The sequence below is a fragment of the Megalobrama amblycephala genome, linkage group LG15 (assembly GCF_018812025.1).
Source record: "Megalobrama amblycephala isolate DHTTF-2021 linkage group LG15, ASM1881202v1, whole genome shotgun sequence".
In the NCBI taxonomy this organism is placed as follows: domain Eukaryota; kingdom Metazoa; phylum Chordata; class Actinopteri; order Cypriniformes; family Xenocyprididae; genus Megalobrama; species Megalobrama amblycephala.
The window spans coordinates 22,518,825-22,543,443 of record NC_063058.1 but is presented as its reverse complement, the minus strand read 5'-3'; the positions used below and the strand labels follow the sequence as shown (position 1 = coordinate 22,543,443).

At 37.3% G+C, this 24,619-nt stretch overlaps 1 protein-coding gene and 1 long non-coding RNA gene across 16 annotated transcripts in view; one reads left to right on the top strand and one right to left on the bottom strand.

Annotated features, from left to right (window-relative positions):
* cadps2 (Ca++-dependent secretion activator 2) overlaps window positions 1-24,619 on the top strand; it is a 193,350-nt gene that overhangs the window by 40,381 nt on the left and 128,350 nt on the right. The window contains exon 1 of one of the 14 annotated variants that reach the window (XM_048159636.1): window positions 2,136-2,158. The exons of the other annotated variants lie outside the window; for them this stretch is intronic. The gene's annotated coding sequence lies outside the window, so the exon portion shown is untranslated. Of the gene's footprint in view, window positions 1-2,135; window positions 2,159-24,619 lie in introns of those variants that run through there. 14 annotated transcript variants of the gene reach the window in all.
* On the bottom strand, window positions 21,632-23,597 carry LOC125248051. 2 transcript variants are annotated; one of them, XR_007180227.1, is made up of 4 exons: window positions 22,577-23,597; window positions 22,039-22,465; window positions 21,878-21,937; window positions 21,632-21,794 (listed from the first exon to the last, which is right to left on the bottom strand). It is a non-coding gene; the product is annotated as an uncharacterized LOC125248051 (long non-coding RNA). The 2 variants fall into 2 exon arrangements; XR_007180226.1 differs by having other exon boundaries at window positions 22,039-23,585.

The following is a 24,619-nucleotide window of genomic DNA, read 5'->3' as shown; positions in this document are numbered from 1 at the left end:
GGCACTACCAAGGAAGATATACATTACCAAGACCCATCTTCTGTGCTTTGGCCATCGACGCCAACGTACATCCCACCAGACCCGGTCTAGCTGCCGGGGCTGAACAGAAGGCAGAAGCAACTTCATCCGTAAAGTCGAGGCAAATCGGCATCAAGAAACTGGACGCCGCAGAAGGTTTGAAGGACTCAGAGCTAGGGAAGGTGGGTCCAGATTCAATCTGGCTAGTGCCATCTTCAGTGTATCTTGTAAAGGAAAAAACTACTGATGGCTCAGCACCACGGATGTCCTAGCCCTCGTCTGAGCCTTCGCCTGAGCCCTCGATGTGTCTTCTAATATGGAATAGTGACCTTATTCAGGCTCAACCAAGGAATCTGAAGCAGAAGAATTTTGTGAATTTGGTCATTTAAGATTCTGGCAAAACTGTGAATGTTATTGATGTCAGAGACAAGGTTATAATAGTTAACGAAAACGAACGAAAAAACGAAAACTAGGTGGGAAAAAACATTGTCGTTAGCTGAAATAAAATAAAAACGAGGCATTACAAAAAAACGATAACTAACTAAAACTGTAATGTGTGTTTGGCAAAACTAACTAAAATAAAATAAAATAATAGATTAAATGTCCTTAGTTTTCGTCTATATCAATGTCTTTCATAGAGCAAATAACGTTTAGCTGCATTTCTATGGAGTCAAATTAATGCCTTAAAGTTTTGCACAAAAATAAAGTTTTGCAAAACAAAAAAAAGAATTGAGCAATAAAAAAATGTTTTGCAAACAAAAATAAAGAATTGCAAAGGAAAAATAAAGTATTGAGCAGAAAAAAATAAGTTTTGCAAGCAAAAATAATAAATTGCAAAATAAAATAACGTAGTGCAAAAATAAAAATATAATCAATTACAAAAATCAATGACAGCTGTAATCCTATTTTATCTTTGCCACATATTTTTCATGCTCAAACCTACTAAATCATTTGCAACGCTCATTTTATTCTGCGTTTCAGTCAAGCGTGCGCTCACGATACCGGCTTTCGTTTGCGCTGCACTTTTCTGTGTGGTTCTCTTTATGGCACTGGTTTGACGTGGGGGTGGAGTCAAGAAACGGGGGCACGCCCCCGCGAAACACGTCATCGGCAGGAGACGCAGATCGCAACAGAACAGATCAAGCATAGAGACAGAGCGCATTTATCATAATCTGAAAACCATGCCCACCGGGGGAAAAACAATCCAACCGTCTCCATTGACTTTGTAATGCATGAGGCTGCCTCCTTGTCTTTTCTGACTCATTAGAAAAAAACAGAACAATGCCTAAAAGCTGCTGTGTGACAAGGTGTACAGCTAACAAGCTAAAAAACCCAGAAATAAGTTTTTATAAGCTGTCGACCCCAAAAAACGAATGTTTAAGGACACAAAAGTGGATACAGGCAGTGAGACAGAGCACAACAGGTCATATTACTATAAGAAATGCATTGGAGGGGGTCGTAATTGGCGACAACATATGCTAAACAAACCAACAAAAACAAACCATTCATTATTTTTAACCATGTCAAAGAATTATTTCACCTGTCGCTGATTACGTTCCCCTCCAATGCATTTCGCGGGGGCGTGCCCCCGTTTCTTGACTCCACCCCCACGTCAATCCAGTGCCATAAAGAGAACCGCACAGAAAAGTGCAGCGCAAAAGAAAACCGGTATCGTGAGCGCACGCTTGACTGAAACGCAGAATAAAATGAGCGTTGCAAATGATTTAGTAGGTTTGAGCATGAAAAATATGTGGCAAAGATAAAATAGGATTACAGCTGTCATTGATTTTTGTAATTGATTATATTTTTATTTTTGCACTACTTTATTTTATTTTGCAATTTATTATTTTTGTTTGCAAAACTTATTTTTTTCTGCTCAATACTTTATTTTTCCTTTGCAATTCTTTATTTTTGTTTGCAAAACATTTTTTTATTGCTCAATTCTTTTTTGTGTTTTGCAAAACTTTATTTTTGTGCAAAACTTTAAGGCATTAATTTGACTCCATACATTTCCTTTCCCTCTGTCTCTCACATACACGCGCGCGCGCACACACACATACACACACACAGCCCCTCCCGTCAGTGCACGCCGCGTCTCCATGAGAACGAGTGTTCGACTTTGAAAGCAAGTTCGCTAAAGGTTGGTATCTCGTGAACACCTTTACACAAACACACATTAAAAAGTGGTATAAAAATATTTTTAATTCTGAATATAACTTTGTCAGCGTGTTAATGTCGACGCGAGAAGCGATTGCTACTGCAGCACGTTAACTAGACCAAGTTTGAGGTAAAATGCACTTGGGTTGTCGATGTCAAAACACTATATAAGCAGTGATTCAAATATTAAATAATGTCATTTGTTTACTCTTACACTGAATATTTGCTGCTTCAATCCAAATGTGTTTGCATAGTTCACCCAAAATGAAAATTACTGTGAGAAAAAAATCAAGTTTACTTTACAGAGTTTTAGTGTCACTGAAGGTAAACCTGCGTTGCTCATGGTGGTTAACGTTACCTCCCTTAACGTGCTCTTGCTGAATGGCAAGGATTGCACTATGGACTATTGTACCTTTTGTATGTTTTCTTTTTTTTTTTTTTAACTGTATTTTATTTTTTTATAACGAACAAGCTGCGATGTCACGTTTCCGGTGCTTTGTTGTGTGTGCGTGAGGCGCGGGCGCGATCAAACCAGTGCCCAAGGAAGTCGACCGGAAGTTGAAGTCGGCCGGGTGCCGCCATCTTGTAGCAGAACTTCACTTGCGTTAGCATCCCCATTGACTCCTATTCATTTTGGCGTCACTTTGACAGTGAATAACTTTACATCTGAGGCGTTTAAAGACTCCATTTGTCCATTATTTATTTCTAAAGATACACGACAATGTATAAAGGGCTCCATTACCTTCTATGTTACATTATGGCCCCGTAGAAACAGTTTTTGTAAAAATAGGCTAACGATTGCGTCATAACCACTCGACTCTCTGTCGCACAGTAGAGAAATTACCGTAGAGACAGGAGGAGATGCTCGCAGGCAATCGGGGTGATTATCTTAATATGGCGTACTGGCGTTACATTTTAAAATACTATACAAAATAATTAATCAGAATACTTACTCCTGCTCACTCACGCCAAAGAACTCCCCGCTCAAGCTCGCCGTCTCTGCAAGATTAACGATGGCAGTTTGGACGCACAGCTACTAGAAGATTTACATCTGTCAGACAGGTTGCGGACGTCATCAAGCTTAGTTTGAGTCTGCGCGTCAGAAACGGAAGTGCTAAAAATCGCTAAAAATGGGCTTCACTTCTCTCAATTGAGTTCCAATGGGGTCGCTGTGTCCATTTCTTTTACTGTCTATGGATCAAACAAGCTGTCTTTGCAGGGGACTTGCCTCATCGTCATGGCAACGGTAGTTCGTAGTCAGGTCAGATTACGTCAGAGTTGGTTGCCGTTTGTTGGATGCTCAGACTACCAAACTAACGCCGATTAAACATGTTCAGTCCGGTGAAAACCGACTCAGACCAACGCCAACAGGTGTATCGCACCGATCCGATCAAACTCCAACAGACGAGTTTGTTGGCGTTTGTCGGTGCGGTGTGAATTGGCCTTTACACTGAATGTTTGCTGCTTCAATCCAGAGGAGTATGCTTGTAAATGTAGTATAGGGTGTGAAAATTGTACAGCTGTGGTATTTGTATAGGGTGTGAATTCTGTATAGAAGATGTGTAGATTTTTGGTAGATTTCTTGGCAATTTTGTGAAGGTGTCACACACACACACTAAGAAAATTGAAAAGCTGTATTTAAAGTTTTTTTTTTATTATTATTTGTTATTTGTCATGTTCTTTTCTCAGATTGAGCTCCCTGACAATCTGACAGAAATGTCTTGTTGTGGCTTAAAAATGGTTTGAAAAGGCTACATGCGGTTCATGTATGTCTTCTTTAGTCTGTTGGCTCTTTAGGTTTTTTACTGGCACACGTCACTTACACATTTTGCACTTACTGCGGAGTGTTGAGACTGTTTACATATTTGTGCCCATATGTACATTTTATGTACTGGTTTTATTTTTGAATGAATATTTTCTAAAATTGTATGATGTTTTTGTTGAGTTATTATTACACAATACTTTTTCTGACCTTTTTGAATCTTGCCCCTGACAAATAACCCAAATTACAAAAAAAGACTAAAACTAACACTAAAACTAATAAAAACTAAACTAAAACTAAGCATTTTCAAAAAATAAAAACTAAACTAAACTAGCAAACCCACTTTAAAAACTAATTAAAACTAAACTGAATTTGAAAACAAAAAGTCAAAACGAAATAAAAATAAAAACTAATGAAAAATGCAAAAGTATAATAACCTTGGTCAGAGAACACGTCTCGCTTTTTTTGCATCTTCATTCTTAGTGGTAACTATTTGGTACTGGTGTAAAGAAGAGCAAATTAACATGTTCAGTTTATCAGATGGTCAATATTTAATAATTTGAATATGCAAAAACCTTGAAAGACTTTCGAGCTACTATAACATTATTTCTTCCTGCTTCTCCCCATTTCCTTTTGTGTTTAATGTTTTAATAGTCAGTATTTCAGTGTGAGTGGACTGGGCTCAAATTAAAGCATTTAGTTATTCTTTAACTTAACTCTTTGAAACGCTTTTACTGAAGCAACAGAAACCAGAACTCAGAATCACAGTCAATTAGTGTAACCCAAGCCAAGCAGGACTGAGATCAACTCTGAAGATCTCATACATCACAAACACACATGCTTTTAATGAGGACAAGCCAGGTTACCAAGTAACCTATTAGGGCTTTCACACAAATAATCATATTTAAATATGAGAGTGATTCCCCTAAACAATATGTTCATAATTGTGTGGAAAACAGATCCACACTTTTTTTGGTGCAACGTGAGACTTTGTTCGTGGATCATACAGGGTCACATGCTTTGAGGCTATCAGTAATGTAAAATCCTCAAAAGAGGTTCTACACTCTCTTAAGAGTGATTAAAAATGCCATTTCTGACAAAAAATAGCTCTCATCTTCACGGTGTAGTCATAACTCTCATTAGCGTGTCAGTCAAGCAGGAGCTGCCTGCCTCTGCTTTCATTGATTATGACAGAATGTGCTGTGAATTAAAGATGTAGGATTAGTCCCTGCAGATATCGTCCTCTCCGCTGAGATATTTTTAGTGGATTTGCAAGATGTGGGAGCATCCCACTGATGCTGAAACCATGAGGAACTACAGGTCTGAGATAGTTCAAAGCCTTTTGTTTGGCCTTTGGATTGCCCCGTGCTCAGTGGTTGTAATAGGTCAACAGCGTTTCAAGTCACCTTGAAATCAAAATTATTTTTTATGGAATATTGCAGTATCTTTGCACACAATCATTTTTTTAAATTCATGTGCCTTTATAATCTTCAAACTAAAGAACTTCCTCTCCCTTTTGCAAAGATATCTCTTTTCTGAAGGCAGGAACACACCAAGCCGACGGCCAATGTGTTCTGCACCATCGGCTGAAGTTGGTCCTCGTCGGCTTTTTTTTCGGCCCATTCGAAATGTTGAATCGGCATCGGAGCTCATCGGTCCGTCGGGCCATCTGATCATTCTGATTGGCTGTTCAGATACTGCCACCTGCTGGTTCGGAAAGGCATTTCATCTTGCGCAGGCGCAGAACTGACGTGCTACTTGGCCATCGGCTGTCGAACGTCGGTTTGGTGTGTCAGGGCAACTTTGTACCCAGACGCTGCCGACGTGAGCCAACCCCACAGTCTGCTTTCGTCGCCACTAGTTCGTCGGCGTCGGCTTGGTGTGTTCTGGCCGTGATGATGTGTTTACTGGCACGAGGACGGGACAACCTGTCAATGATCCAATCAATTCCTCTTGGACGAAATCAAGTCCCACCCTACATTTTTTATTGAGATATACGTCACAATAAGGAAAACTACAGCAACATTAACAGTAAAAAATAGAAATAATTTTATTAACTTTTTTGTTGTATTTTACTTTTAATCATTTTAAATTTATAAACATTTCAAAATTTATTTACCTATTTTTTTGTGTTTTCTATTGGAATTCAGGCCAAAAAATACTACTGTTTTCATATTTTATTTATACATACTTTTTTATCCTCCAGCCGCCTAAAATATTTCCTTTAGCCTGTTTATTATTTCCCACAAGATTCCATCTCCCTTAACAACCTGCATTTGCAGATCCTGTCTGTTGTTTGTTTTTGACAAAGGACTGATAAAGAGCTGTTTAGTGCTTGCTTTTTGCAAGTTAAGCTGCTCCGTACGGGCACTAAGCTCAGAAATGCAGTGCTTCAGCACACACTTCCTTTTATTACACTCTGAGGATCTGTCAAATCATCTTCAATTATAATAATATAGCTATTGTGTGTGAACAGAAGAGCTGCCATTTTTATCTTCTGTCCTCAGCCTTTGCCATTTATCGACCATAACTGCTTTTCATTGTGTGCAGCATCAGTATGTTGCCATAGACTCATTTTGATCAATAAGGACATCAACCTTTCCATTACGGCCTAATAAAATGTAAAAGTCATGATTAGGCACCATATGGGTGGTAGCAGCCTGATGGTTAAAGTTCAGGTAAGCTAATATAAAGATTATAGGTGAGATTTCAAGTAACAGTGACCCTTGAGTTGCAAAGCTAAAAAGATTTTTATGCCCCTGGTGAGACTTTTTCCCCCTTCGCCCCTCAAGGCATGCATCACTATTACTATTGATTTAACTTGTTTTAGAAATTCAAACAAACCCTTAAACCTAAGCCAACCTTGCATCTCATCCCTGCTTCATTGGTACTTCGGAAATGAGTGATACATTAGATCATATGGCTTGTTGGAGAAAGGTGTGCTATTACATTCCACCTTTGAGGAGAGGTGTGCTATTACTTTTCTTTACAATATATAAAACTCTAGTCTGACTGATAAATGCCAAGAAACAAAGTTATACCGAATTGGATGCTTATTTGAAATTATAAAATGGCTGGGGGAAATTTGTTAGAAAAGAGGTGGTTCAGTTTTTGTATCATTCATGTCACTGATTTCAATAATGTTATCTTCTCAGAAATTATTTGGGCAATAAGAGCCCTTGTGGCTTGATAGAATCAGTTTTACATAACGAAAAATTATGTTGAAGTAATCTTCAGTCCAAATGGATTTAGAGATTCAAACAGTGCTCTCAGCTCTAAGAAGAGGCTCTAAACCATGATTAATCTGGATATATCCTGTCTGAACCACTTGCACTAGCTGACTAATTGTCTAAAGTTCAGTAACAGCATTATTTTGGTGAAATTTTGTGGGGGGAAAAGGTCCATTGTCCATTTTTAATAACATAGTGATGTATCAAGTACTGCTCACACAGAGTCACTTTCAAACCAAGCAGCTTTCTATTGGTCAGCATGGCAAATTTGTGTAACAAACATGAACATGATTGAAATATGCGTGGGGAACTTTTTTGCCCTCACTCAAAACTCCCAAATGTGTGGATTCTTGTTGAAATGACTGGATTTTGCCTGCAAAATTTTGCAGAGCAATGATAAATGTGACCTCGCCTTAAAGGGTTAGTTCACCCAAAAATGAAAATAATGTCATTAATTACTCACCCTCATGTCGTTCCACACCCGTAAGACCTTCGTTCATCTTCAAAACACAAATTAAGATATTTTTGATAAAATCCAATGGCTCAGTGAGGCCTGCATTGCCAGCAAGACAATTAACACTTCCAATGGCCAGAAAGCTACTAAAACATATTTAAAACAGTTCATGTGACTACAGTGGTTCAACCTTAATGTTATGAAGCGACAATAATACTTTTTGTGTGCCAAAAAAAAACAAATAACGACTTTATTCAACAATATCTAGTGATGGGCGATTTCAAAATGCTGCTTCATGAAGCTTCGAAGCTTTACAAATCTTTTGTTTCGAATCAGTGGTTTGGAGCGCGTATCAAACTGCCAAAGTCACGCCCCCCCCCCAGTGGCAAACCATTGAAATTTCGAAACACTTATTACATAACGAAGCCTCGTTTACTGAAATCACGTGACTTTGCCACTTTTTTATACATGCTCCGAAACAATTGATGATTCAAAACAAAAGATTTATAAAGCTTCGAAGCTTCATGAAGCAGTGTTTTGAAATCGCCCATCACTAGATATTCTTGAATAACGTCGTTATTTGTTTTTTTGGCGCACAAAAAAGTATTCTCATCACTTTATAACATTAAGGTTGAACCACTGTAGTCACATGAACTGTTTTAAATATGTCTTTAGTAGCTTTCTGGGCATTGAAAGTGTTAATTGTCTTGCTGGCAATGACAGAATTTTCATGTTTGGGCGAACTAACCCTTTATTAGCCATACCTATTTTAGTCTTTGTATTTTTTGAATGCCTTTTATTAGATTGGACAGTGTAGATAAGACAGGAAACAACAGGGAGGAGAGAGAGGGGAACAGGACCGGCAAAGGACCACAAGCCGGGACTTGAACTCGGGTCGCCTGAGCCGACACCATGGGCCAGATTTACTAAAAGGGGCAAATTAGCATGAGAGCGCAATTCCACAAATGTGCCAATAGGAGTGGCAAGTTTTGTGTGTAATCTACTGCTGACGCTCAAATGAAAGAACACAGACATAGTCAAATCTTTTACATAATGACCAACGCAATCTATCAAGAGCAGTGAAAATTAGCATTGGGTCACAAATAAGCAGAGCAGAGGTGTGGGTCGACACAGGTGCAAACTGTTACATGTAATCTGACAAACACATATATATTAATAGGCCAACATGGCTTGGCCTATAAATATAGTAAATCCCGACAGTAGTTTTTAAGGCCAAAAGAGGGTTTGCGCTGGCGCAAGCTGTTAGTAATCTGGCCCCATATGTTAGAACACTGCCTACAAGGGTATTGCTCTGAAAATAGCCAGACCTTTGACTAAAAGTCCAGTTTATTCTGGCCTTGAACCGCCTACCTCGACATGAAAAGCCGCCTGACCGACATGTAAAATGGTCAGTCATGGTTTGTTTTAATTTTACATGCTGTTTAGTGGTGGTTCACTCTCCTAGATGCCTCAGAACTTTTAAAAAAAATATATCAACCTATTACCTTGTAATCAGCCAATCAGATTTGAGCTTGCCAGGTCGTAAAAGTGCTGTCCAGTTTTGTATGCAGCAGGTTAGTGGACATCTACACGCTGGAGGTAAAGAGGAATACACACCAAAAGCATTTCACCGCATCCTCTGCAGCTTTGTGCGATGAGAAATCCATTGTGGAATTAAAGGAATATCCGAAAGGTCAGGAGAAACTGGGGGAGAAACTGGCGGCCAGATATGGATATAGGGGTGAGAATCAAATCGATCCTGGGGTGCATTACTCACTGTATGACCTTTTACTTTCACTTTACAGAGAGTGTGCAGTTTTGCATAAGTTAAGACTCTCATATTCTTCAGGCGCCCCAGCAGTGTTTAATTGGCATTCCTAAATAGTTTGGTTAATTGCATTTTCTCTAATTTCTCTCCTGAAGCAGTGATTTAAATTTAAATTGGACATGGTAATCACATCAATTAATAACTGAACTTAGAATCACTATGGCCTTGAAAAAGAAATTCTATCAAATAAATTTGAACACTTCTTTAAAAATTAGAGGTCTCTTCAGTTCACTGTGCATTTTATTTTATGCCTTTTGGGTCCTTCCAGGCTAACATGTCCACTTCAGGGCCCACCACCAACAGTAATAAAATGCCTCCCCGAGCTCAACCTTCAGCCTCCCTCTTTTGTTATGGAAAAAAAAATAGCCAATCATGCCGCGCGAAAGCTGTATTCGGGTCCCCGCAGGTTAGATCACTTATTTTCTCAATGCTGTTTATGAAAATGATTTCAGCCTTGCTTGACGAGGGCAGACAGGGCAGGAAATTAGAGTTGAGAGGCTGTAGGATTTGCTGTATTGTAGTGATTAGGTAATGAAGTCAGCCCTCTTGCCGTATAGACTGGCTGTCTGCGTCGTCTGCAGGCCATAACCAGTAGTTATAAGCTGTTATGATAAAATAAGCCCCACTTTATGGATGGCTGATTGTGTAATGTGGCACAGTGGTCTGTAATTTTTCATGCTCGTGTCGTGCAAAAATCCTGTACCCCTTGGACTCCAACATATAATTCACTACAAAAATGCATTCATAATTAAACAGCGCTTTAATGAGGATGGTATTGTATAATCTTAATCTGTTTTTTAAATTGAATTATAGGTTACACTTTACAATAAGGTTCAATTTGTTACCATTTGTATTGGGTAACATATCAGAGCTGCCAATGAACATTTTGTGCATTCTTTTAATTGATCTAGATTAGTGTTAATTTCGTCAGTTATTTTTTTATTTAGTTTTAGTCTTATTCCTGTGTCGGATGTACTTTTTAGTTTTTATCATATTTAGTCAACCATGTCCTGTTTTTGTTTAGTGAATTTTTAGTCTAGTTTTCGTCAATGAAAACATTTTCGTAATTCAGCATAATGGTTAAATTGATAATCCCGATTATTTTGCTCAATTTTAATCACGATTGTTGTCATTTGAGAAATGTATTTTCACATTTCATCAGAATTATTGAACTTTCATCTATAAGCACAAATCACGAGAATCACATGGTTTATTTGACCTCATCAAGTTTTGATTTATTATAGGCTAATTTATTTATCAATTACCTACGGGTAAAATAAGAAACTTCTCTCAAAATGTAAAACAGTGAAATCTTTAATCCAATAAGTCCAATATTTAATGTTTTTCTATTAAAACAACAACAACAGCAAATAAATAAATAAATAAATAAATTATAAAAATTGTATTGTTCCACAGAGTCTTGAAATCTGGCAACCGCAAGCATGAAAGATTGTAGCGGCGTCTTTTTTTTGTCTCCTCTTTTTTTTTTCTGACAAAAACAGTTATTTTTGGTCAAGTTTATATTTTAAATACAGTTTAGTCTTGTCTTTTTCGCCAAAATTTGTTGAATGTTGATATAGTCACATTTATTGTTTAATGACATTGGTGTCGTCTCATCATCGTCTCTTCTTAGTCACGGGAAAAAAGGTTGTCAGTAAACATTTTTCATCATAGATTTCATTAACAAAATTAACACTAATCTAGGTTAATGTTAATTTAAAAATTATTATTTAAAGAGGAACTCAGTAAGATTTGCGAAGCTCCCCCTACAGTTTCCTTCAGTGAATCACACTGTCGTAAATACTCCAAGCGCAGCTCTGGACTTCAACGACTACAACGCTCACCAGCGCAGTAGTTTGGCAAATACAGTACAAGAAAGAGGAGGTGGGTAATTTGCAAATACAGTACACTCGATGGAGGTGGGTAATTTTCGAAATTGTCTTAAAAATGTATAATATATACATTGTTTTTGAATTACCGTAAAGCATTTTGTCACTCTCGCGTGAACGTGAACATGAGGCGAGATTGTTTCGGGTCGGTGCAGCTCAACTTGCAAATGCTGTTTTCTGGTGTAGACGTGCCAGAGGGGGTTAGTGCTCGCCTCAAACACACCACTACAAGTCAATTAACCATCGTAAGGACTTAGAAAACTTTTTATGAAGGTAAAAAAAGTTACTTAGTTCTGCTTTAAGTATTGTTAGTTCGTGCTAGCTACTGTATTAAAGGGGTGATTGATTATGATTTCACTTTTTTAACTTTAGTTAGTGTGTAATGTTGCTGTTTGAGCATAAACAACATCTGCAAAGTCACGCTCAATGCAAAGGGAGATATTTTCTTTTACAAAAATTGCTTTTTAAGGACTACAACAAACAGCTGGTAGGGACTACAACAAGCTTCTTCCTGGGTTAGTGACATCACAAACCCTAAAATTTACATAAACCCTGCTCCTGGGAACACGCAATAAAGGGGGCGAGGCAATGTTGGGCTGCTTTAGAGAAGAGGAAGAGTTGTTGTAGTAGAGTGTTGTTGCCATGCCGTCATTTTACGCCGGACTGCTTCACAAACGAGGGTCAGTTCAACGCTGGATTTGCACAAAAGATCAACATGACGGCACATGCTAGTCGATGAGTTGAATCAACTCCACAGCAACTACATAAATTTATCCACTAACCATTCAGGAAGTCCAGATGCTTTCTAAAAGTTGCAACTTCTTCCTGAGTCTCTCCATCAGTGTCCGACTCCGGTTTGAACAATGCAAGGCTGAACACTGTTATTGACAATCCTCATTTTGGCTGCGTGAGATTCTCCTACTTTGTTGTTGTTGAGCAACCGAAGCACAAGCTGTTAAAGCTCCCCCCTCTTCTGGAAAGCTGCCGGGAGCAGCAGCTCATTTGCATTTAAAGGAACACACAAGAATGGCGTGTTTTTGCTCGCACCCAAATAGGGGCAAATTTGACAAGCTATAATAAATGATCTGTGGGGTATTTTGAGCTGAAACTTCACAGACACATCCTGGAGACACCAGAGACTTATTACATCTTTTGAAAAGGGCCATTATATGTCCACTTTAACTAATGCTAATTTATTAAACCTTTATTGTAGTGTTTAAGTGTGAAGTACAATAATCGTACTTTTTGATAATTTAACATCATGGGATTTCAAGAGAAAATATTGGGAGATTAAGAACATGTAGGTAAGAAAACTGTTCAATTGCACCCTTTTGTGCTTCAGATAAATCCAGTGTGATTTAAAAGACACTATTTTACGGATTTTTATGTTTAAGTCAACATGAAATAAAAAATTTACTTTTTTTTTTTTTTTATATATTCTTGATTCTTATTTGGAATGGTGCATGTTTATACAAATAAATTATTCAAATGTCTTATTACAGTATGTCACATTAAGGTGCGGTTACATTTGTGAAATTTCCTCAATTTTGTGGACAAAAAAGGTCCATTTGTCTATTGTCAATAGTTTTCAGACATGTATGAGGCTCAACTCACACTGAAGTTCATTTCAAGCCAAGCTGCTTTCATTTGGTCAACGCAGCAAATCCGCATGACCAATGTGAACCTGTTGCGAAATCTGCTTGGGAAAGTTTTCTTGTGTGGATTCCCATTAAAAAGCCTGTGAAAATTCACTGAACGGTGCTAAATGTGACTGCACCTTAATGGATGAAACATGGGTTTTGAAAACCACTTCATGTTGACTGTGAAATTTTAGGATTTCTAGCAAGGCAGTGAACAGAATTCCCAAAAAAGTTCCTTTAGCTAAGGTGCAGAATCAAAAAGATTTTGTACAACCTCACCAAAATAAAGCTTATCTGTGGTTGATTTACCATGGTGTTTGAGTTTTGCACCTTACATTTTGACCAATCCCTCTGCTTCTGACTTTTGCATCATGGTCTTACAGGGTATCTTGAGGAATCAACAAGGCTTTGCCCTTAAACATGTTCCTAACACAAACAAACAAGACAATAGACAGAGTCCCAGTGTGTTTGTTTTGTTACAAGTTGTTTGCCCTTTAGCCAGGGCAGAATCATTTCTGTACACATTCAGCCCGAGGTTGTCATGATCTGCCATTTTTTTTGTTCCTTTGGCCCCTCCACATTCTCTCTCTACCTCACATTTGTTTTTCACTCTTTTCCCATGTGTTTACCACCCAGAGGTTCTCAATTGGATTACTGTGTGACAGCATTGCAAACAGAATAGCTGCAGGCGCTGACTTTGAAGACTGTCAGAGCCATAAGTAAAGGTTTTTTTGCCCTCTTTCTTTCTCTCAATCCCAATTCTTTCTGACGTTCTTTCTTACGTTTTCCTTCAAAACTTATAAAAAGCTTCCTTCACCCCCTACTATTCTGTCTTTCTCTTTTTGGCTCTAGTCTCATACATTATTTCACCAGTTTCTTTGTATTCATTGTCACAAAACACTCCAAACAAACTCAATGTACAGTAGGTCTGATTAGTATGATGGGGTTTTACTAGAGAAGAGCCAATTATAGAGCTGACTGACTGGTCGTGTGTCCAGACATGATCCTGTACTGCTCATTACTTCCAGTCGCTCTCATTTGGTCTCTTGTTTCTCTGTTTTTTTTCCTAGAAACTTTCCAGAGTGGTATTGTGTCTTGCCAAGCAGTTTGTCAGTAGGTCCCGTTTCTGTTGCCAATGGAAACTTGCAACATAAGTCTTCGAAACAGCATCAACACTTTTGAATTGGGTACAAAACATCACTTCTTCAAGTTTGAGGTGATTTCCCCCTATCATTTTTTTTCTCGGGGAACGATTGAGGCTGGAAAAGCAACAGAGATTTCTATTCAGATGTGAGTAATCGGACTGCCAGGAGCGAGGCCGAGGGCAGAGCTTGAGTTCACATGAAACCCAGTAAGAGGAAATGCTTGAGCGAATTTGTGAAAAGGGACAAACACAATAGAGATATAAATGGAGCAGGTTTTTTGCCAGTGGGAGATGTGACTCAACATTCATATTCATGTAAATACACATGTAAGGGAATTGCTTATTGTTCAAGAAATCAAACAAAAGGCTTGAAACAGTGCGCTGAAAGAGTCTCATGATGAGCGACTCTAAAGGCGTCTTCAGTTTCGCACTCATTTTCTCAGGCTCTTGAGCAATGAGCCATCCTATAGTTGTTGATCTAGATTTAAATGTTTTTAATGTGTGAATAGCATGTTTTATTCATGAGGAAGCTTATAATATGGTCTGCCACACACAGTATTTTCCAGACCTTATGAGAGATTTATAAACGATCTTTAACTTTTGACCATTGAAGACTCTATATATCAGTATTGAATCACAACCCTCAAGCTAGTTTGGCTTTAAATGATATTTGTTCAAAATTTGATACCAAACAAACTGGTTTACACTTTATACACACTTCAAATTGTAATTTATACATTTGTATTTTGGCACGAGAGAGGGTTGCAGTAGTCATCAGTATCCTCTGGTTGAGATCAAGACTGTTACACAAGATCATTTCTAAAATCTAGTGAGCAGCCTTGCCGTCTACTGCATGTATAGATGGAGGAACCTTGTAAGTGATTGATTTGAAAACCTATTAAAGGGTTAGTTCACCCAAAAATGAAAATTTCTGTCATTCATTAATAAACCTCAAGTCATTCCAAACTCATAAGACATTCGTTCATCTTCAGAACACAAATGAAGATATTTTTGATGAAATCTGAGAGCTTTTTGTTCCTCCGTAGACAACCACATTCAAGGCCCAGAAAGGTACTAAAGACATCGTTAAAATAGTCCATGTGACTACAGTGGTTCAAACTTAATTTTATGAAGCGACAACAATACTTTTTGTGCACAAAAAACAAAACAAAAATGACTTTATTCAAAATTTCCTCTCTTCCGTGTCATTCTCCTACACTGTTTACGTCCGGCACTTCCACGTTCTTGATGACCTTCTCAACTCCTCTCGTCGGCGCTCCCATTTGCGTGTCTCTCTTTAAAAGCCAATAAAAATTGAATCCATATAGGTAGCACAAAAATTCTTTTTGCATACAAAACCAGAGACTTTAAAGGTGTCCTCGAATGAAAAATTGAATTTATCTTGGCATAGTTAAATAACAAGAGTTCAGTACATGGAAATGACATACAGTGAGTCTCAAACTCCATTGTTTCCTCCTTCTTGTATAAATCTCATTTGTTTAAACGACCTCCGAAGAACAGGCGAATCTCAACATAACACCAACTGTTACGTAACAGTCGGGGTGTACGCCCCAATATTTGCATATGCCAGCCCACGTTTCCAACATTGTAAAAGGCATTAGACAAGGGCAGCCAGTATTAACGTCTGGATGTGCACAACCAAATCATCAGACTAGGTAAGCAAGCAAGGACAATAGGAGCAATAATAACTGACATGATCCATGATAACATGATATTTTTAGTGATATTTGTAAACTGTCTTTCTAAATGTTTCGTTAGCATGTTGCTAATGTACTGTTAAATGTGGTTAAAGTTACCATTGTTTCTTACTGTATTCACGGAGACAAGAGCCGTCGCTATTTTCATTATTAAACACTTGCAGTCTGTATAATTCAAAACACAACTTCATTCTTTATAAATCTCTCCAACAGTGTAGCATTAGCCGTTAGCCACGGAGCACAGCCTCAAATTCATTCAGAATCAGAAGTAAACAATATAACAGTATACAATACTCACATAATCCGACGCATGCATGACGAACACTTTGTAAAGATCCATTTTGAGGGTTATATTAGCTGTGTAAACGTTGTTAAGGCACTGTTCAAGGCAAGCGTGAGCTCTGTGGGCGGAGAGCACGGGATTTAATGGGGCCGCAGCATAAAATCGGTGCGTTTATAATGATGCCCCAAAATAGGCAGTTAAAAAAATTAATAAAAAAAAAATCTATGGGGTATTTTGAGCTGAAACTTCACAGACACATTCAGGGGACACCTTAGACTTATATTACGTCTTTTAAAAACATACTGTAGGGCACCTTTAAACTTTCATATCAAGCCTCCAACATGCTTCTGTTGTGTTGTTTTCACCCTCTAATGAGTCTGAGTAATATGCGTTTACAACAAAAATAGCACAGCAGCTAACTGAATACAAGTATGTATATTTCACGTGCTCATAACTTCATCAAAAATGAAAAAAATGGCACATCAATATTTAAAGCAGATTCCCAAGATTAAAATGAATCCAAAATCAATATAATATATTGCGTTGATCACAAGATATTACTCACGGAATGATTTAACATACTTGGCTAAAACATGTCTCTCATCTCTCCGGGATGCAGTGTGTATCCAATGATCCCGGACCCATCCATGTTCGTTTTCCAACGTGGAATAACACAAAATGGATATCATTTTAAAGCTTAGAATCTCATCTTTTTAATGCATCTAACCATTTTCAAAAACTCCTAACGAGTGCTGAGAAGCACCTCTAAACCGGAGTTTACCGCCCGTTGGCGCCACCTGGCTGTGGAAAAAATGAACAACAATTTTTCAAACTATTCTTTATGCTATCACCACGAAATTTGAAATAGATGCAGCTTACATATAGGAGAGTATCATCAAAAAAGAATTTTTTAGTGATCTTATTGTGTTCCTGAGTTATTTCATGTCAAAAAAAGAAAAAAAAAAAGAAAAATTATTTAAAAAAAAAATATATATATATTTTTTTATATTTATCAGCTGTTTCTCAGCAAGAAAATGTCCAAATGTAATGTAATTTATATTTTCTTAAAATTTTAAATGTTTTCTATCAAATGATACCTACCTTTTGACTCTCCTTGCTACAGTTTTGGAGTTATGAGTCTTTACTTTTGTGTGTGTCGCTCAGAAAAGAAAAAAACTCAGGTCTTAAAGGGTTAATTCAAATAAATACTTTAAAATAATTTGAGCTTCAGCCTGGTTTAGCATTTATATATATAAAAATGTCTTTGGTCAAATTAAGCTGTAAAATAAATAGTTTATCCCTTTAAATGCACTGGATTTTGAAAGATATCAACAAAAAACGGGCAAAAAACTTTAAAAGTGATTTTCTCAGGTCTTCAATTGGAAAAAGAGGGCAGACGACCATAATTAAAATGGGTATATCTTTAAAACCATTCAGGGTATGACTTTGACTAGGATATCATTTTAAAGCTTATTGTCTCATCTTTCCATTGATACCATATTTTTCCATATTGTCTCATCTTTCCATTGAAATCTCAATTTTGAAATTTGGGTCACTGTGACTCATTTTGCTGGATCAGGTCACAAATAATAACACTTTCTACCACGGGGCTGTTGAATGCTCGAATCTGATTGGTTGACCAACGTTCTAAGGTGTGCAATTTTTTATGTAAAGTAGTTCTAGCAGGTCTTGTCCTCTTTACAGTTCCATATCACTTGGCCAAATTATTTCAGTTATTTCAATAGGTCCCTACAGCCTATAACAGGAAAAGAAACAAAACCCACAACGACACAGACCAAGCAAATAAATATAGTAAACAATAGGATGAAAACAACAAATTATTGTTATGGTTTTTGCCACAAAATACGTAGCACATATTCTCTCACGCTTTCTCTCTCTCTTTCAAACGTACACACACATACTGTATAGTGCGGACTAGGGTTGCAAAGGGGCGGAAAGTTTCCGGTAAATTTCCGGAAACTTTCCGGAAACTTTCCATGGGAACTTAACCTGGGGAATTTTGGAAATATTCCAATTTGGAAACTTGACAGGAATTTATGCGAATTTATGGGAATTAATTGGAAATTTTGGGAAATTTATACAGATTTATAATATTTATATAAAATGTATCATATAAAAACAAATATAAACATTTTGTTTGGTCATAACGTGAAATAACAGTTATTTATTTTTTGCATTTAATTAATCTTAATTTAGTAAATATGTAAATATATTTTTATTGCAGCAATTGTTATGTGTTATTTATTTCAGTGTCACATGATCCTTCAGAAATCAGTCTAATTTAACTGATTTGATACTTATTTGTTATTATCATTGTTGGAAACAGTTGTGTTGGCATGTTAGAATGATATCTGAAGGATCATGTGACACTGAAGGATGGAGAAATGATGCTAAAAATTCAGCTTTGATCACAGAAATAAATTATATTTTTATGTATATCAATTATTATACCATTATTTTAAATTGTAGTTATGTTTCACAATATTACAATTTTTTTTCTGTATTTTTGATCAAATGTGCATGTTATGGACTGGGGGAAGCACAGTACATGCAGGGGGTGTGACCTCAATAGCCCTGCAGTGTGCCGTGTGAGGAATGTGAATGGTAAAAAATTAAACAAAAATTGCATTAAATATGGTGCAAGATGTTTTTTTCAACTACATCTAAGTACCCTGTTATAGGCTAACCTGCAATTTTGCAAATTCCCTGTTTATTCCCATTAATTCCCGTTAATTCCCATATATTCCCGTTAATTCCCATTTATTCCCGTTAATTCCCATGGAAAGTTTCCAGCTTTGAAAATTCCCGGAATTTTGCAACCCTAGTGCGGACACACACTTGTCTCAGAAAGTGCATTAATAACTGTATCAAGTGTATTATTCTGCAATCAAGGCTCAAGCCTTCCTTAATAGTTCTGAAATGACATTTTGGAATTGGCAATGGAAGCTTGGGATAAGATGCCTAAGAAATTAGTCCCACACACGAGTGTTTTAAGGACAAAACCTGACAAATGTCTTGAAATATAACATCGGAACAGTGTCTTGATGTGTGGTAACCGGAATATAAGCAGAATAATTGACTCCGGACTGTTGAATTCTTAGAAAATAATGCACACCTGTAGTGTAACCACTTCGCATCGTGGCCGCATTACCCCCATCATCAATTATTCCTTACTTAAAGTGGTCTATAAGGTTGCTGCCTACCTTTTTGGGACACCCCTCATGACGTGTATGATGCTCTAATCATAGGTTTTCTCTAGGTTTTGAAACAGAGCAATATTGTGAGAATAAACATATAAGTTTCAAAACAAATAAATGTTAATATAACGCCTGTTAAATCACCTCTCAAACCTCTAAACCTTTTATTTAAATTAATCATCACCCTCCAGCCTCCTCGCTCTCACGCGCTCGTAATCTCTCCCCTCCTCACGTTTATGGCGGACATGCCACCCCCTATGAAGTCAAACACGCCAATATAATCTCCAAGTCTTCCTTCATAACCTGCTCCCTGTTGCTAGCGAGGCAGCTCGGCCATTATTCCTACGCTAATCTACGATCTTTCTTGCGACTTTCTCCTTCATTCTTCTGCTAGGATTAATTCCTCATATTAGCTTTAATTACACAAATGGCTCTGTATCTTATTAATCTCTTCACTGCAGACAGAGCACAGCTCTGCACACCGTTGGTTATAAATAATTGAATGAGATTTTAAGCCACCAATTAAGTCAAGCAGCAGGGAGAGAGGAAATCCCTTGGTGGCCGATTCATTAGTAATAATGTTTGACATTTTCACCACCACAAAATGGAGGCATTGGACACCATTGTGTAATTGCAACTGTCTGCAGAGGCGTATATTATATATTGACAGAAAAAAGCGGCGTGGTACAGTTTGGACAGATGTGTATGAGGAAATAAAACTCTCTGAAACACAGTTTGCTGTCCAGGTTTTCTGCATTTAAAGTATCACCAAATTCTTTTTTTTTTTTTTTTTAGGTTTCGCCTGTCAACTTGAATTTATCATTTGTTTTCCCATGCAAAACAATGAATAGAGAATTTAATGGGTATCATTCTCAATGTTAATGAAGCAAGTGAACTTGCACTGCTTTGAGTTCCTAATTGCTTTAATAAAAGGTACATAATAAGAATATTTTATATAAAAATATTAAATAAATATTTAAATAAAATATATAAAAATAAAAACACTTAGTACACTTAACATTAAAAAATAATTGAAATATTGTCTTAAGCAAATTCATCATGTCTATTCAGGATTTTATAATATATATATATATATATATATATATATATATATATATATATATATTTATTTATTTATTTATTTATTTTTATTTATTTTTACAGTGCTCAGCATAAATGAGTACACCCCCTTTGAAAAGTAACATTTAAACAATATCTCAGTGAACACTAAAACAATTTCCAAAATGTTGACAAGACTAAGTTTAACATCTGTTTAACTTAAAACATGAAAGTAAGGTTAATATTACACATTTTTTCAGTTGTACTCAAATTATGGTGATGCAAAAATGAGTACACCCAACAACAAAAACTACTACATCTAGTACTTTGTATGGCCTCCATGATTTTTAATGACAGCTCCAAGTCTTCTAGGCATGGAATGAAAAGTTGGCGACATTTTGCAACATTTTTCCATTCTTCAAGAATGACCTCTTTTAGAGACTGGATGCTGGATGGAGAGTGATGCTCAACTTGTCTCTTCAGAATTCCCCATAGGTGTTCGATTGGGTTCAGATCAGGAGCCACTGAATCACTTTCACCCTGATCTTCTTCAGAAATCCAACAGTGGCCTTAGATGTGTGTTTAGGATCATTGTCATGTTGGAAAAGTTCATGACGACCAAGGGCACGGAGTGATGGTAGCATCTTCTCTTTCAGTATAGAGCAGTAGATCTGTGAATTCATGATGCCATCAATGAAACGCAGCTCCCGACACCAGCAGCACTCATGCAGCCCCACATAAGGACACTGCCACCACCATGTTTCACTGTACGCACCATGCATTTTTCTTTGTATTCCTCACCTTTGCAACGCCGTACAGTTTTGAAGCCATCAGTTCCAAAAACTTTTATCTTGGTCTCATCACTTCAGAGTATAGAGTCCCAGTTAGTCTTCATCTTTGTCAGCATGGGCGGCAAAAAATATTCTCATCGCTTTATAATATTAATATTGAACCACTGTACATGAACTGATTTAAATATGTTTTTAGTACATTAATGGATCTTGAGAGAGGAAATGTCATCGCTGGCTATGCAGGCCTCACTAAGCCATTGGATTTCATCAAAAATATCTTAATTTGTGTTCCGAAGATGAATGAAGGTCTTAGAGGTGTGGAACGACATGAGGGTGAGAAATAAATGACATTATTTTCATTTTTGGGTGAACTAACCCTTTAAGTATGTGTGTATATATATATATATATATATATATATATAGGTAACATATTTTTGTCAATAGCATATTCAAAAATTTCAGCTGAACTGTAAATTAAATTATGCCAGATTAAATTTTAATACTTACATATCCTAAATTCTGTCCAAAAATGCTGAGATCCATAGAGAGAGAGACTGCAATCGACATTTGGCCAATTTCAGCTTGTCTGCAGTGAAGGGGAAGCTGTTTAAGACAAATAAACAGTAAGATGCATGCAAGAAATCACTATGTGATGATTTTTCTCCTCCCTACAGTACTTAACCCACCTGTGCGCTGATATTAGGACCTTCCTGGTCAGTCGGGACTGCAATGGTAGAGTCTTCGGCCTAATAAAAGATCAAAATAATTCAAAAAGTATAAACTAAAGTTGTTTAGAATGCTAAATTTGGTATGAATGATTTTGTGAGAGTTCTACTGCAGTGCTTACCTGGATAAATGTAATCTGGTGAGACATAACATAGAAAATGGTCCATCTTCTGATTGCATCATTTGCTATGTAATAAATAAAATGTTAGACATGATGCAAAGTCACTAATTTGATCAAAAGTTAGCAAATTTATAATGCTAGCTAGTCTGCACCAGTGGATCCACTGCTTGCTTCACACATTGCTAATTCAACAATGCTAGTGACTGCATTAACTGTGCTTCAGCTATACTACTGACAATGACAATGAACTTTGTGGCCCGCAAAATTTCGCTGTGGCGCGCTTTTAAACCAGTATTACAATAACATAGGCAGAAAACATTGCTTTTGTTAGGACATTTAAGTAACAATATGATTTCAAGTAACGTTACAGCTAAACTTACCTCAAAAATCTTGCTAGAAGTCACCGGCGCTTTGGTGCAGTTGAGACCTTTAAAACACGCATACATAAATTGCAGTAAATATTAAATTCCATAATCTAACAAAATCTTTTGTCAAATGAAACGTTAACGCAGTTTACCGTGGTAAAGATTTTTTTTACCTTGCTTGCTGGTCTCTCTCTCTCGGGGAGAAGTCTTCATGGGGTGCATCGGTACACCGGCCGCAGACTGTGGCGCTGCCGCGCTGGTTCCGTCTCTACCTCGGACGCGAACGACGCGATCCAACAAAAGTCAGAACCCAATACATTCACTGTTTGCACTGAATGCTCCGGCTTGACACGACAAATCCCAGACAGAGACAGTATGATGCCCCGTTATATGTACAGTACTCCGAGTCCAAGCGCTCGCGCTATTTCTGACACAAGGTTTGCATTTTGTAAAGGTCCGGTAGCTTCAGTGTGTCCAATATAGACAGCCGCGGGCTGTTAGCGTTGTAGACACGCGGTGTGAGGCGAAACATGTCAAACCAAATGTACAAAAATAGGAAAATAAAAAACACGATGGAATGGAGCCAGAGGATCCGTTACAGCAAATACAGTAGTATACTGCAAATTTTAAAAATACAGTAAATCACTGTATGTGGTGCTTGACGTCACAGAAAATTCCCATAATGCAAAGGGAATCACAGTTATTTACTGTAAAGAGAATTAGCAGTATAATACTGGGTGATATATGGTAAATAACTGTAGAAATTACAGAAATGTCTAACAGTGTATTTGTCCGTTTAAGTGCAAGAAGCCACAAAAGAACTTAAATCAGCACTGGTGTATGAGAGGTGGGTGCACGCCCTTTAAATGTGTCTGCAGCACAGAAAACAGCATGCGAGTGTCGAATTGAGTTATCTTTCGCGTCTTCTAGTGGAACTGAAATGCACACGTCTCATCAAATCAACTGTTCTTGGAAATTTGTAAGCGGTTCTGAAATGGATCTGGTTCTCGATACACAAACCTACATGTAACTAAGCTTCAATGAAACCATTTTAAAATGCTATTTATTTGTCCTTGTTGTACATTTTTATGTTTGAATTTAATAATTTCCTTCATTTTATTTTTGATTGGCACTCCCTTTTTTATGTGTAGTGGTTCCTCACATGTATTGTTACTTTATTGTGTTTTAGCATAATCCAGAACCAGAATTATACAATTTAAATAATCCATTTATAAAGGATCACCTTTGAAAATAATGTAAAATATTACGTAGTGCCTCTTCTTTAGTGCTGACCTTTTCACATATTCTCTGTGTTATGATATATAGCGCATAGACACATATTCCCTTTGACCACTTTTATAGTTTTAGGTTGCACTGTAGGAAAAAGTGAGAAAAAAGCTTAATGCAAATAATAAATGCAGGGATAATGGCATAAATTAACACACAACTGGACTATTATGGGGAATGACTTTATAACATAAGGCCTAGAGAGATTAGTTTTAAAAAAAACTTGCATCAAAACGATTTTCCTAAATGCAGTTTCTAAATGGCACAGAGGAAATGAGCAGGCAATGTCCTCCCAGCATGCCTGCCTGTCTGTCACTTCACCTGCATGTCCTTTTTGAGGCAGGAGGAAACTATTAATTTTCTCTATAGGAAAGTAAGCCACTTGCTCACTGACTCATTCAGGTACTAAAAAGCACTGCAAGATATCCAATATGGTTGTTTTTTTGGCCACCGTTTGAATGGGCCTTTTTAATGAAACCAATGAACTATTCACTGACAGACAAGTATGTGCGTTTTAAATTTCCAGGAAGGAAATTTCAACCCTTTTCTCTCATGTCCTTCTTGTATTGTGTTTACCAAGTTGATCTGTATGTTTTTGTATTGCATGTATCCCATTTGTTTCTTAAGGTACAGTAAGTACTTTCAGGCGCTTATGTCAAATGGACCTAAATGAACACTTTCCTCAAAATCTCAATAAAAAACAGTGTAATCTCTACAGGTGTCCAAGTATAGCAATTCGACTGGAATTTCCCGGGTTGCCTCCTGTTGCGCACCGATCTCTGTCGTCTTACTAGATCACGGCAGTTTCGACACAGATATATTCCCCCGCCTCCTTGAGACGAGGCAGCTGAAGTGTCTTTGTTCTGCTCCATTACTCGCGGTTAGGAGCTGCGATTCGTCTCCATCTGCTGCTTCTGTCGCGCCTCACC